The sequence below is a fragment of the Homalodisca vitripennis genome, chromosome 2 (assembly GCF_021130785.1).
Source record: "Homalodisca vitripennis isolate AUS2020 chromosome 2, UT_GWSS_2.1, whole genome shotgun sequence".
Taxonomy (NCBI): Eukaryota; Metazoa; Arthropoda; class Insecta; order Hemiptera; family Cicadellidae; genus Homalodisca; species Homalodisca vitripennis.
The window spans coordinates 22,900,260-22,912,532 of NC_060208.1; the positions used below are offsets into that span (position 1 = coordinate 22,900,260).

The 12,273-nt window shown below is 35.5% G+C and overlaps 1 long non-coding RNA gene across 1 annotated transcript in view; it reads right to left on the reverse strand.

Moving 5' to 3' along the window:
• Nucleotides 1–2,879: 2,879 nt before the first annotated feature.
• LOC124353693 overlaps nucleotides 2,880–12,273 on the reverse strand; it is a 57,564-nt gene continuing 48,170 nt past the window's right edge. The window contains exon 3 of the long non-coding RNA XR_006921615.1: nucleotides 2,880–4,789. This is a non-coding gene — a long non-coding RNA (uncharacterized LOC124353693). The remainder of the gene's footprint in view (nucleotides 4,790–12,273) is intronic.

A 12,273-nucleotide genomic window follows, 5' to 3' on the forward strand; every position in this document is an offset into this window, starting at 1 on the left:
TTTATTCACAACAATAACCTGCATATATTTCAATTCCTGTATTTTAGAGTAAGATAAATAAAATACAGTAGAAATAATTATTATTGTTACATTTTTTAATAAAATATATTCAGTCGAAAGGTGCAGAGAAAGCATTTTTTACATGCAATACTTTGTAAACATATACTGTTATATTTGTAAAATTAACTGAAAAGCTTTTATTAATGGGTGATTGTGTATTTTTTATGATAGACAATCCAAAGAAATACAGTTTCCATACATAAAAATTTTAATAAATACTACAGTATTAAGAAAAGTTTTATTCTTTGTTTAGTAGAGTTTGGTATTCATTGTGGTACATATATATTTATATTTTTACATTATATTAATAATAGTTACGCAAAATAAATGAAATCATTATTATTTATTCCTTTTCTCGTTTAATTATATGCTGCATGGCATATGTGCAACTATGCTTGCTTAATTTTGGAAACCTTAGTTGTTTTGAAGAATTATTATTAAACCAAAGACCATAACCTACAGAGTAAGATATCAGTCTACAGCACTATAATTGTTGTTTTTTGTATTTCCTCCATGTGTTAAATTATAAAAACATTCATTTTCTTTAAAAAAATTAGAAAGTAAATAACTTGGCTTCCAATTTGAAAATAAATTAGTTAATTCATAATTGTAAGGAGTGGATTCATGCAGACAATTAATAGCTTAAATTGTTCATAACATTACCATGATAAACATAATGCACCTACTGCTATAATAAATAAATAGATAATGTTGTTAATTTTAAGAAAAAAAAATTAAATTATAACTGTAATTTAGCATTAAGTATGGTGAGTTGCTCACTATTGTGTTGGCTAATACTATTGTTTTTTTAGTTATGTTAGGCTTTCCAAATTTTATATGGCATAAGTTCATCCTATTAAAAAAAGAGATTAAGTTTAAAAGTGGTCATGGGTTAAAACTGTCAATCCCTGTACTTTACAGAGTCTGTCCAGAAAAAGTAACAGACTTTTAAAATATTAAAAACAAAATGGAAATTCCAAATTTATGCTATACATTTGGAATGTTTATTCTTCACTGTTTTCTATAAAATTAATATTCAAATTATGTTGTAGGGCGTTTAATAACAATAAATAAATTAACTTTGGTTTCACCAATTGTAGTGGATTGGTTAGTAATACCTTATTTCTTAGGGGAACACTGGTTAAATTCACACGGATGCGCTAGATATTGCAGATCAATATATTACGATGTTAAATAAATCTGGAGAGGATGCCTGATCGTAATTTGGCTGTATAACTTTAAGTCGATCAGCTAATTAATGTTTAATATTCTTATACAAAAATATCAGCTCAGAACCACATCACCATACTATGATGAAAATAAATTATTTCGAAGATTCAGTCTCGTTACACATTGAAAGATTGAAAAATTTTATAGTTTAAATATAAAATAATAAATTTAAAAGGTTTTTGCTGCCTGAAATTTGTTTTGTACAAAAAAATTAAAATAGTGTACATTTTTAATTGGATTTTAATACATCATAACTTAACAATTACATTTTAATGTTTTTTTCACTAGTGGTATTATTAAGATTAATTGTAATTTTTAATTCGCTTAAAGTAGTATATTAACTTGATTGAAATGTTAACTGGATTTCAGACATTTGTCATTGTTATATGTTACAAGAATAGGATACTAGGTTTCAAGGATTGGAATCTATCCTCTGCTTCAGGTGTTCAAAAAAGTAGTGTTAAGCATTACAAACAAATCAATATATGGCGATGAACTCACTCAAGTTGAAATATTTATTTATTGTTTTAGAACTGCTTTTCAATAAATTAGTGTGTTTGTTTTATGAACTATAGAAAACTTGTGATTAGAAAGAGTTTTTTATTAACTAAATTAAGAATTGGTAGTAAAATAGAATCAACATTTAGGGCAATAATATTGAATAAAAATCGTGGAATTAAAAATTCATGGACTTGTCCCTATATGAAAACTAAATTAATTGAATAGTGTTTTCCCCCTCTGACAGCATTGTTATATCCCAAGGTGGAAGAGCTGGAGGAGGCTGGCAGTGGCAGGGAGGAGATGGCGGAAAAGCTGCGACAGGCCAGTGCGCCGTGCGTGACGTGGAGCGCTCCCTAGCCGCGTCTAGGAAGGATGTCTCTACGTATCAGGACATGCTTGAACAGTCTCAGGTATTAATCTACGAGCTCATTTTGTATATACTTTTGTCTTACATAAACATACACAACGATTGAGTCCGAACAATAATGGTCCTTTCAGATACAGCCGAGTAATCTTGGTAGCCAATGTAATATTTGTTATAACATATATGTTTTTGCATACAATATTTTACAAAACAGGTGTAAAGAAATGGAAGCAATGTTTCCCCCACCCCCCCCCCCCCCCACCCCCCCCCCCCCCCACCCCCCCCCCCCCCCACCCCCCCCCCCCCCCACCCCCCCCCCCCCCCACCCCCCCCCCCCCAAAAAGACTAAATTTATTTCGAAACCTTGTCACAAGCAGGAGTCAGATTTTACAACAAACTCCAAAAATGTATTAGATTAGAATCTAATGACAAATCTTTTAAAAGAAAACTGAAACAATATGTGTAGTCTAGAGCATTCTACTCAGTGGACGAATTCAAGGAACAGAATGTTGTGTAGTTAACTTAATTCAAAGTTTAAGATTTACATTATTTCATAAATTTTAACTCTGAAATTAAATTATTGGTTATTTCAAAAGGTTATACTTAATTTTGTTTATTTTTCAATATTAGAATATTAGCAGGAAAACACACGTAAATTTAAAATTTGTTGTGTTACAATATTGATATACATGACACAACTTAATGTTGTTATATAAATAAAAATATTGTTATGGTTATTATTGTTATTCATGATGGATGTAAAAATAAAGAAATAATTGAGATCTCTAATATTGTTTCTCCAGCCAGAGGCCCAAGAGTAGTTAATTTTTTATCAATTTACATCTACAGTAGATCCATGGGAATTTGTTGTAAGATCATTGAATAACAGATTACTAAGCTTAGTCCATAACAGTATGGTAGGCGTGTATAAGGGGGGGGGGGGCTCAGGGTACTTGAACCCCCATGACATTTTGAAAGAGATATTGTAAAATTGCACCCAGTACTTTGTTTTAAGCTAGAACAAATTTATGAGGTCTTAAAGGTCAAAACTTTCAAGGGAGAAGATTCCTGACCTTTTTTTTTGGGGGGGGGGGGTATTTTATATTTCCTAAACCATCCAGTGTGTCAATCCCTCAAAAAATGTTTTCTATATACGTCACTGTGGTAGTATCACAACTACCAGTGTACTAAAATTGAACAGATTTTGTGACATCCGAGTACAGTGATGAACAAGAACAGTCCTATCCCAACCCTACAGACGTGCGGTGACAGGACTTGTAATTAACACTGCACTGTTGACAGTCAGCCGTAACCTAGTTAACAGTCCTCACTTTGTTAACACCTGCTCCGACCTCACTCTGCAACTGACCCACACTGAGAACGGTTCAATCCTGGACAATCTCGTAAAACGTTTCTCTATTGAAAATAAGCATTAGTATGATTTATAATCATGTTCAGACATCTCAGTTTCACAACTGTTGCCTTATTCTAAAGAAAACATTGAAGATAATTTTAAATTGAAGATCTGAGTGTATTGACTATGTATAAACTAGTTTAGAAGTATATAATAATACTTCATAAATACTGGTGGTACTGGTGGTGATACTTCCTGGTAATTTTTATATACAAATTGGAGTGTAATGTTAAAATTAAACATAGTTTAGACATTTGTGAACTAATTTGTATACTAAAATTCTAAAAACCACCAAAATAATTTATTTTGTTAAGAAGACGATGATGGGTCAGATGAAAATAATTCTAATTTTCCAACACTGTTGTTTTAAGCCTTGGTGACACCTAGCTTGTTACAAATGTTGAAGGTTCAACAACATAATAATTATCTAACTAATTTATTTATGTGATTTTTCAGTTTTTCAGGTGTGTTCTCCATCAATAACTTTTGTAAAACTGTACAATTGTACTGTACAATAATTAAATTAAATTTTTAAATTGCAATCAAAGCAACAGTCCTTTTTTACAAAAATTGATTTTGGGAAATTGTTTTTGGGTGTCAGAGTATACATATGACAAATTGTAGCTTTCAGCCATTAAAAATGCTGAAGTAATGCACATTTATATACTGAGAGAGAGAGAGAGAGATAACGGATACACCACAATTTCTCATTAGTGACAATTTAGACCTTCAATGCAATCTCTTGAACCAAGAAATCCAAATGAAAATGGATAAGCAGACCTCTCCCTCTCTTAAAAAGAAAGTTTGATGTTTTTACTCTGAGTGACCTTTTCTTATCTACTTACATGACAAGGGCATTCCCAACCTCCAGCTGTACCAAAACTGCCAAAACGTACAGTATAAAGTGACACATTGTGAGATACTGGATAAAGCCACTGGATTACTCCGACCAACAACCCAACACTACGGTACTCTAATGATACTCACCGAGCTTCTCGAAGAGGGCTCGTGCATTGTTGAACCGTGCTACGTGGCTCTCGGTGCGCACAACAGTTACTCCCTCCGCTGTCTTCGGTGATTCCCCTGGACTCACCGCCAGAACCTCCCCTTCCCCCCCGCCTTTAACTCCTGCCGGTGCCATCGCCTGGAAGATGTTCGCGATCTGAGAAACTTTGGAGCCCACCATCCTGCCCCCGCCGCTGCCTTTCTTCTCCTCCATCCTGTGGGGCAAGGACAACAGTGCACTACTAGGGTGACGACAGCTACCACACTAATCTTACTGAGTTACTGGATGGTACTAAACATACGCATGTAATCCAACATTAAAATACAATACTGGTACCCAAAAACTACGGTTCTTCAGGACGACCCATATTGTGTGTAATTTTGGATTTAAGTCATGCAAATCCAGTGTCTTACCTAGGAATTAACACTTTACGAATGGGAATGAAGAATATTGTGCTCAAAAAGAGTATGACAGGAAAGAAGACGATGGAACAATTTTTAACACAAGGTTAGATCAAATAATATTACACAAAATATTCTAATTGTTAAATTTTAGTGGTCATAAAATTTGTCAAACTGCATGGTACAACGTGTGTTGGGAAGAGTTTATTCAATACAAGTGTTGAGTTCAGCTCCATTGCACCTTCCGCTTAGAAACCTGAAGCTGTCACAGACTTGACTCCTGGAGTCTGGAGTCCACATATGTCTGAAGAGATCCCCAAATCACAAAAAAGTTAACCAACAATCAGAGAGAATCAGTTTTTGTTTACAGGAAGCAACCCATTAAAAAAGAGACTTCAAACTTACAACCCCTTTTGTGCATGTTACTTCTGTAGAGGTATCATTCTAATTATTTTATAGAGAGCATTTTTGAGTTTAAATACAAAAGTTGGTAATTCTAAGCAATATATGGGTCAACCTCGATTTTTCTCATATTACAATATAATGTTCCAATAGTCAATTAGAAAAGGAAATGACTAGAATTTCTTGCCGGAAAGCAGTTATAGGGAGCAGGCAACTCATATTACAATATAATGTTCCAATAGTCAATTAGAAAAGGAAATGACTAGAATTTCTTGCTGGAAAGCAGTTATAGGGAGCAGGTAACCACGAGAATTACCTATTAGTGATCAGGGGCACTGACGTGATCTGGGCTTCAAATTTGGAACTACTCGAGTTAATTTTTTTTTCTAAAAGAGCAAGCAGCGCGAAGCGCTGCGCAGCGGGCAAGCATCGTGCGTGATCTTCGTATATACTGAATTGATTCAGGCCAAAGGAATGACACAGATTCCTTTACCAGATTTTTACGGAGATTTTGTATTGGGCGGATTATATTGGTTTACTTTGCTTTCCAGCATGTAATTCTGTGTTTAAAATTGTTTTACATACATTACCTACATTATATTGTAATATGTAATAACAATTTATCAGAAATTTTTAATAAAAAAAAGGATCACGCACGATGCCTGTCCGCTGCGCAGCGCTTCGCGCTGCTTGCTCTTTAAAAAAAAAAAATTAACTCGAGTAGTTCCAAATTTGAAGCCCAGATCACGTCAGTGCCCCTGATCACTAATAGATAACTCTAAGCAATATATGACCGTCTGGCGGTTGCCTGTTCCCTATAACTGCTTTCCGGCAAGAAATTCTACTCATTTCCTTTTCTAATTGACTATTGGAACATTATATTGTAATATGAGAAAAAATCGAGGTTGACCCATATATTGCTTAGAATTACCCAAAAGTTTTAATTACAGGTCACTAAAAATTTGACAAAAAATTATTCAGGAAACCTAATTATTATTAATTATGAATTAGAATAAGATGTGGACACTAGTATGATGTACAAGTTTATTTTTTATCTCAAAGTCAACTTCAAGAAATCAATGTGAAAAATAGAAATTTTTTAGTTTCATACTCATATAGCCTGATATATTTTTGCAAGAAACATTACATACAACAATTTATATATGAGCTAGTAAGATTTTTATGAATTTTACAAACAGTGAATTGTGTCATAATTATGATGTCAGACATGAGCTCATGCTGTGACACGCCTTGACTCAGACTACAGCTCGTATATGCTGACTGACATCTGACATCAAAGAGGTAAATGTCATTCCAATCATGAGTAACTAGTTTCTTTAAGAAAATTATTAAAAAATGTCTGCTTGACAGTTACTGTACGAACAATGTACGAGCACTCTGAGCAGTCTTTGTTGTTATTTACTTTAATATTAAATAAATGGTGTTTCTAAAATCTATATAACAATTTTCTCAGGAGCAAGTTCTAAGGATAATAATAGGACTTTTCCACCCAGTGATCATAGGTCTGCGAATTCTGCTCCCTTTAAACTTTACTAAGCCCCAAATTTAACCGGTGAAAAACGTTTTCCAATTACTTCAAGGATGCTAATTATCAATAATTGGCTGAGCGTGAGTGGAGCCTTTCTATCACTCATGAGGCTTACAAAATGTCTCTTCTATCTGCCTACTGCAGGATGTCATGAGAGAAAATTGAGGTATGGAGCTGAAATTTTTCATGAAACTTCATTTGTAGGTAGGAAAGATTGCACTCATTGATGGAGCATTTTCGTCTAAGGACTGACCAAACCCCCCCTTGGCAGGTCCAAGGGGTTGGCATCCCTCTTGGCAAGATTACAGGACAGCTTATAGTACTTTTGGTGAAAGTTAGGGCAGCTTTTTTAAACAAACCCTATCCTACCAGAGAACGATCGAAAAAATTCCCACGATCTCAAAACTTAGTAAAGCCTGTTTTGTTAGCTACATGTGGCGTGGAGTACTTGTATCTTGTCAACAAACAACTTAATTATATTAATTAATACCGTTGTTAATAAAAAATATTGTTTTGTTGTGTGGCAATGCTTCACACAGAGCAAAGATATGCAGTGGTCTTCTGGATACGTCCACTCCACTGCGTAAGAGCTCTCAACTTCACACTTCTAAATAATGATCGCAAAACAGTCCAGCAACACTTTTTTTCCACTTTTACTAGAAATTTTATAACTTCTCTCATTTTAACTTATACTTTCTCCCTTAAAAGTCTACATAACACCAATAACCATTCTGAAAGGACAATTATTACAGATTTTTCTATATAAAAATATCCTGAAGTATCAAATTTTTAACATTCCAATAATTAGTTTGGTTTAAGAAACAAAAAAATCATATTTCTACATAAGTATGGGACCTTGTAATTATGAGAGGTAACACTTTTGTACGTTTAAACTGTAACTGGAAGAAAAGTTTTATTTTTAATGCAAGTATAGTCTTGAGAGGTTTGCTAGGTTCAGATACAAATTGCGTAATCTCCTACTTAGCAAACACATAACGTACTGAGTTTTACAGGGAATAGACTGAGTTAAGAGAGTTTGATTATCACACCCAATAAGCATTTTGTCTACTAATCAACTGTTCCATAGGTTATGGCCAATCATTTTGATTGATTCCCACAATTTTTGGCATGAATATTCCTCACGAGTTGTGTGTATGAATATGCACGAATCCATATCTGACCGCTGCACGATTATAGTCAAAACATTTATACATTACATTCATAATATATCGAAGTATTCACCCCAGAATCTCGACATTTGCATTTAGTGATGTGTGCCGCTCCTGGACATCCATAAGGGCTCCCAGATTTAAGTGACACACTGGTTTTTGCTGTGCCCAGTGGTAGGTTCAACTGGAAGATATAAACCAGCCAGAAGTGATCCCTGCTGGGCTATTCATTTATTTACAAATACCTGTTAAGCACTCTTTAGTTTAATTTGGAACGTTTGGATATAGTTTAATATTTAGAAATGTTTGGAGTGCATCTTACATGAGAAACTACCTGATTTAGTGTACATCTATTCCATATTTGGATTTTTTTTTATTTTCTAAACATCTAATCTCAATTTGTAGTGGGATTTCGTTTATAGTGTTTTGTATTATTCATGAAACAAACAAAAACTATCGAACAATAGTCTGAAGGCATTGTAAACCTATCCCAATTAAGAGTTCCCTATACTTGGCGCTGATCTTAATAGCCATAAAAGTAGCGGTTGAGTGGTCGCGGGGCTTCCGGCAGTTTAGAGGCAACCCGCTCGTAGTGAGTGAAGCCCCTGAGCGACACTTGCACTCGGTGTAACCAGATCATCTCGGGCGGCGGCGTGGCGGGGCGAGCGTCCGTCACACACACATACACGTCACCTCGATATTCGCCAATCTAACAACTCAGTCGGTCAGAATACACACGGTGGTTTAAAATTACGTTAAAAAATTCTAGAAAATATCGCGCTAAAACAATTAAAAAAAAACCTGTAAATACGTGCCTTAAAATGCTTCGCTTTAGGTCTGTATGTCCCTTTGCGTTTTTTACGTCAAAACTCGTAACTCAAAACTTCCTTGAGCTACAGGATTATAACTTTGCACCACTATTTGTATATTTTAGGCGTAAAATTTTACAAAATATGGAGAAAAATATTTTCACTAGTCTCAAAATGGCGGTTGTTAAAACATTTTAATGCTAAATTACATGAAAACCATAATAGATACGACAAAAACAGTTTGTAAAGTGATAAAACCGTCAGACACCTTAACTGTCATGATGGGTTCTCAAAAAATGGAGAAATTGAATTTTCACCGACATAATTTTACAATTGTTACAACTAATGGTAATACCCTGTTTAAAAAGAATTTAAACGATTTAACAGTTGTTCCTAAATCACCCGATTTCCCTCTTAACAATGAATGCATTGTTGAGTAAATCATATTACAATTGCGTTGTCATAATTCATAATTGTGAATGTTAAGTTGAACTCCGGATCACCGTCTGGAATCTGACGCTGTCACAGACTTGACTCCTGGAATCTGGGAGTCATGTTCGTCTGAAAAAGGCTAAGAAGCCCTCTCTCTAACACTTAACCTGGGCACCAACGGCTTAGAGGTGACTTCCGAACCACCACAAATGGCCGGGCAGGCGGACTGCTTGCAAGGACAGGATCACTCAGCGGTCACCCATCCAAGCAGCAGCCACGCTCGACGTTGTTTGCTTGCAAGGACAGGATCACTCAGCGGTCACCCATCCAAGCAGCAGCCACGCTCGACGTTGTTTGATTTGGTTATCTCGCGATAACAGCCGTACCCGCTACGCTGCGCCGTTGGCAACAAAGATTGTTTTACAAAACTAAAGAGACGATTGGTGTCGCACCGATGATATCTTTAAAGTGACACAAATTCCATCATTCTATAACTAAAAATGAGGCTCTACAAGACCTTGAAGTTCAACATTGTTCTTATGGGACTAAAATCAAAATGACCGCCACTGCAGCTGGCTCTTTACATATCTGGCTAAATATTCTGACACGAGAACAGACATTTTTGAAGTTTTGTGACCAACTTAGCTATATTAAATGATGTTACCAGTGTTTTCTGTGTAATTTCGTTCTGTAATTATCCAATATTAATATGGTTATGTATTGTTTTGCCCTTATAAAAAATGTAAAAATATATAGTGCATATTTCTTAAAAATAGCGTGTGTTAATAGATCGTTAACTTATAAAACTCTAAATAATAAATTAACTATAGTGATAAAACTATACATAACAAAATAGGCCTACAGAAAACCTGCATAAAACTAGGTAAGCTCAATAATTAAACACACAACTCAAAAATCTAACAACTTGAATCCAACATGACCTACATCAATTTATTATTTTACCACACAAAAATTCACAACTGAGCAAATTTCGCTACAGGAGTTTTCCAGAGGCTCAAAATCCACTTTCCAACCAAATATTATGTAATGAAGAAAAGTTGTCTGGATGTGTGCCACAGTGAAGGTGGTTAACACATCAAATAACATATCATTATCAACACCTGTGCGTCATATGATGAGTGCGGTTTCCACGAAACACTCATTTCACCTTAAATGATGTTTTAAATTGATTGATGATTAACAAACATAGTAAAACTGAAAACCTTATCGGTATATCATCCTTTCCCAGGTAGTGCAGCTTAAGATTTCTGATTTTGTGAACTTATTATGAGTCATGTTTGAGGGCGATAACAGCTCTGACTGTTGCAACCACTTCAATTTCGGTACTTCTGTAAATTCGTATAATTTAACTCGTTAAATGCATCAAATCGTTTGAAGAAAATTAAGACATTTTGCTCTGAAAAAATATGAATTAGTTTAACCACGTAGTCCCACATAACCAAAAAATGTAGTTGCTACTGTGGAGAATATTGAAAAGTGCATGATATTAAGTTTATGCATGGAGTTTTCGGTCAGACGTTGTCAATTTAAACGCCTTCTACAAAATAAACAGTGTATGTAAGCTGTCAATCTTTACAAGACAACTATTGAGGGACTAGCGGGAAGTAGCCACGTTAAGCGGCACCCATTAAAAAAAATCTTTGAAACATATTACAATAGTTTGTTTGGCATATGTTCGACATATAACAGAAATAAAATTGGTACCACTAATTTCATTAAACTAACACATTCACTGAAATAAACCAAACACTAGTTTTAACGTTTGATTACCTATTTTTAGCGCTTGTTTGGCGTTCAGGGGAGGAATATAAAAAGCAAAGTGGATCCCCTATCGATAGCTAAAATTATCTAAACAAACCCAAAGGACAACCTAACGGAAGTGAATACTACTCCAGTAGCTTTTGGCTCATTTTGGTACATACAAGCCAGGCCCGTAGTCAGACCTAGGTTTTTCGGACAATTTTACCAGAGCCCGGACCAGACCCCCCACACTTTCAGGGGGGGTGGTAGTACATGACTCGGCCGAATATTTTTTCCGGGGCCCGCCAAAGCTGAGTACTGCCCTGGTGACAGCTATTGGCACGCACTTTGTTTTTGTTATATCTTGAAAATATTGTGTTATAAACAAACATAAAAACTGTAAAACAACTGAAATACGTGTACAACACTTTTTAATGGGGGCCGCAGCTTCACGATGCTACGGGACGTAGATTGTCTACAGTAGGAGCCACGAAAGAGTGCCGTTGGAGATGACCAATAAAATGGACAGGCCTGCGTGACGTTGCCACACGACACGTCAACTGCCGCCCGGCAAGGAGCGCTGTGGCTTCAGCGGGGAACAAGTTTGGCAACGTCGCGTCGCTCAGTCCTCATTCGCTGCTCCAAGGTTACGCGCCAAACAGGCTCCTCCCTCACTGCACTCTCTGGTGGTCCCTACTGTAGTGTTTGTTTCCTATTATAAAGGTGAGCTTATTCAGACGGGATCCGGTTCACACCCGCATGTAGCGTTCCGCTTGCATTTCAAGAGACACCCGCGTCTAGCTCGATTCCCCGTAGTTGTTATGATCGATCCTTCAAACAACGAATTAACTGCTGTATAATAAGATTTTCTATGTTTATATACTGTTAAATTTAACACGTATTACATAAATATAAATAAGGATTCCGGCGGTTTTAAACGCTGTCTACGACCAAGAACTCTTTGTACGTAGAGATTATTTCCTATTCTGTCCGATAAGATCTTCATACAATCTATACTTTATGAGAACGGACCCTCATTTTATTTTAAAACTAATCAAATGCAATAAAACATTGTATAGAGCACGGCTAACCGGTGCATAACCGACAAAAGACTCGACATTTAAGTGACTGATAACTTAACCACAACGTTTCAAGAAATGTATTTGCTCTATCTT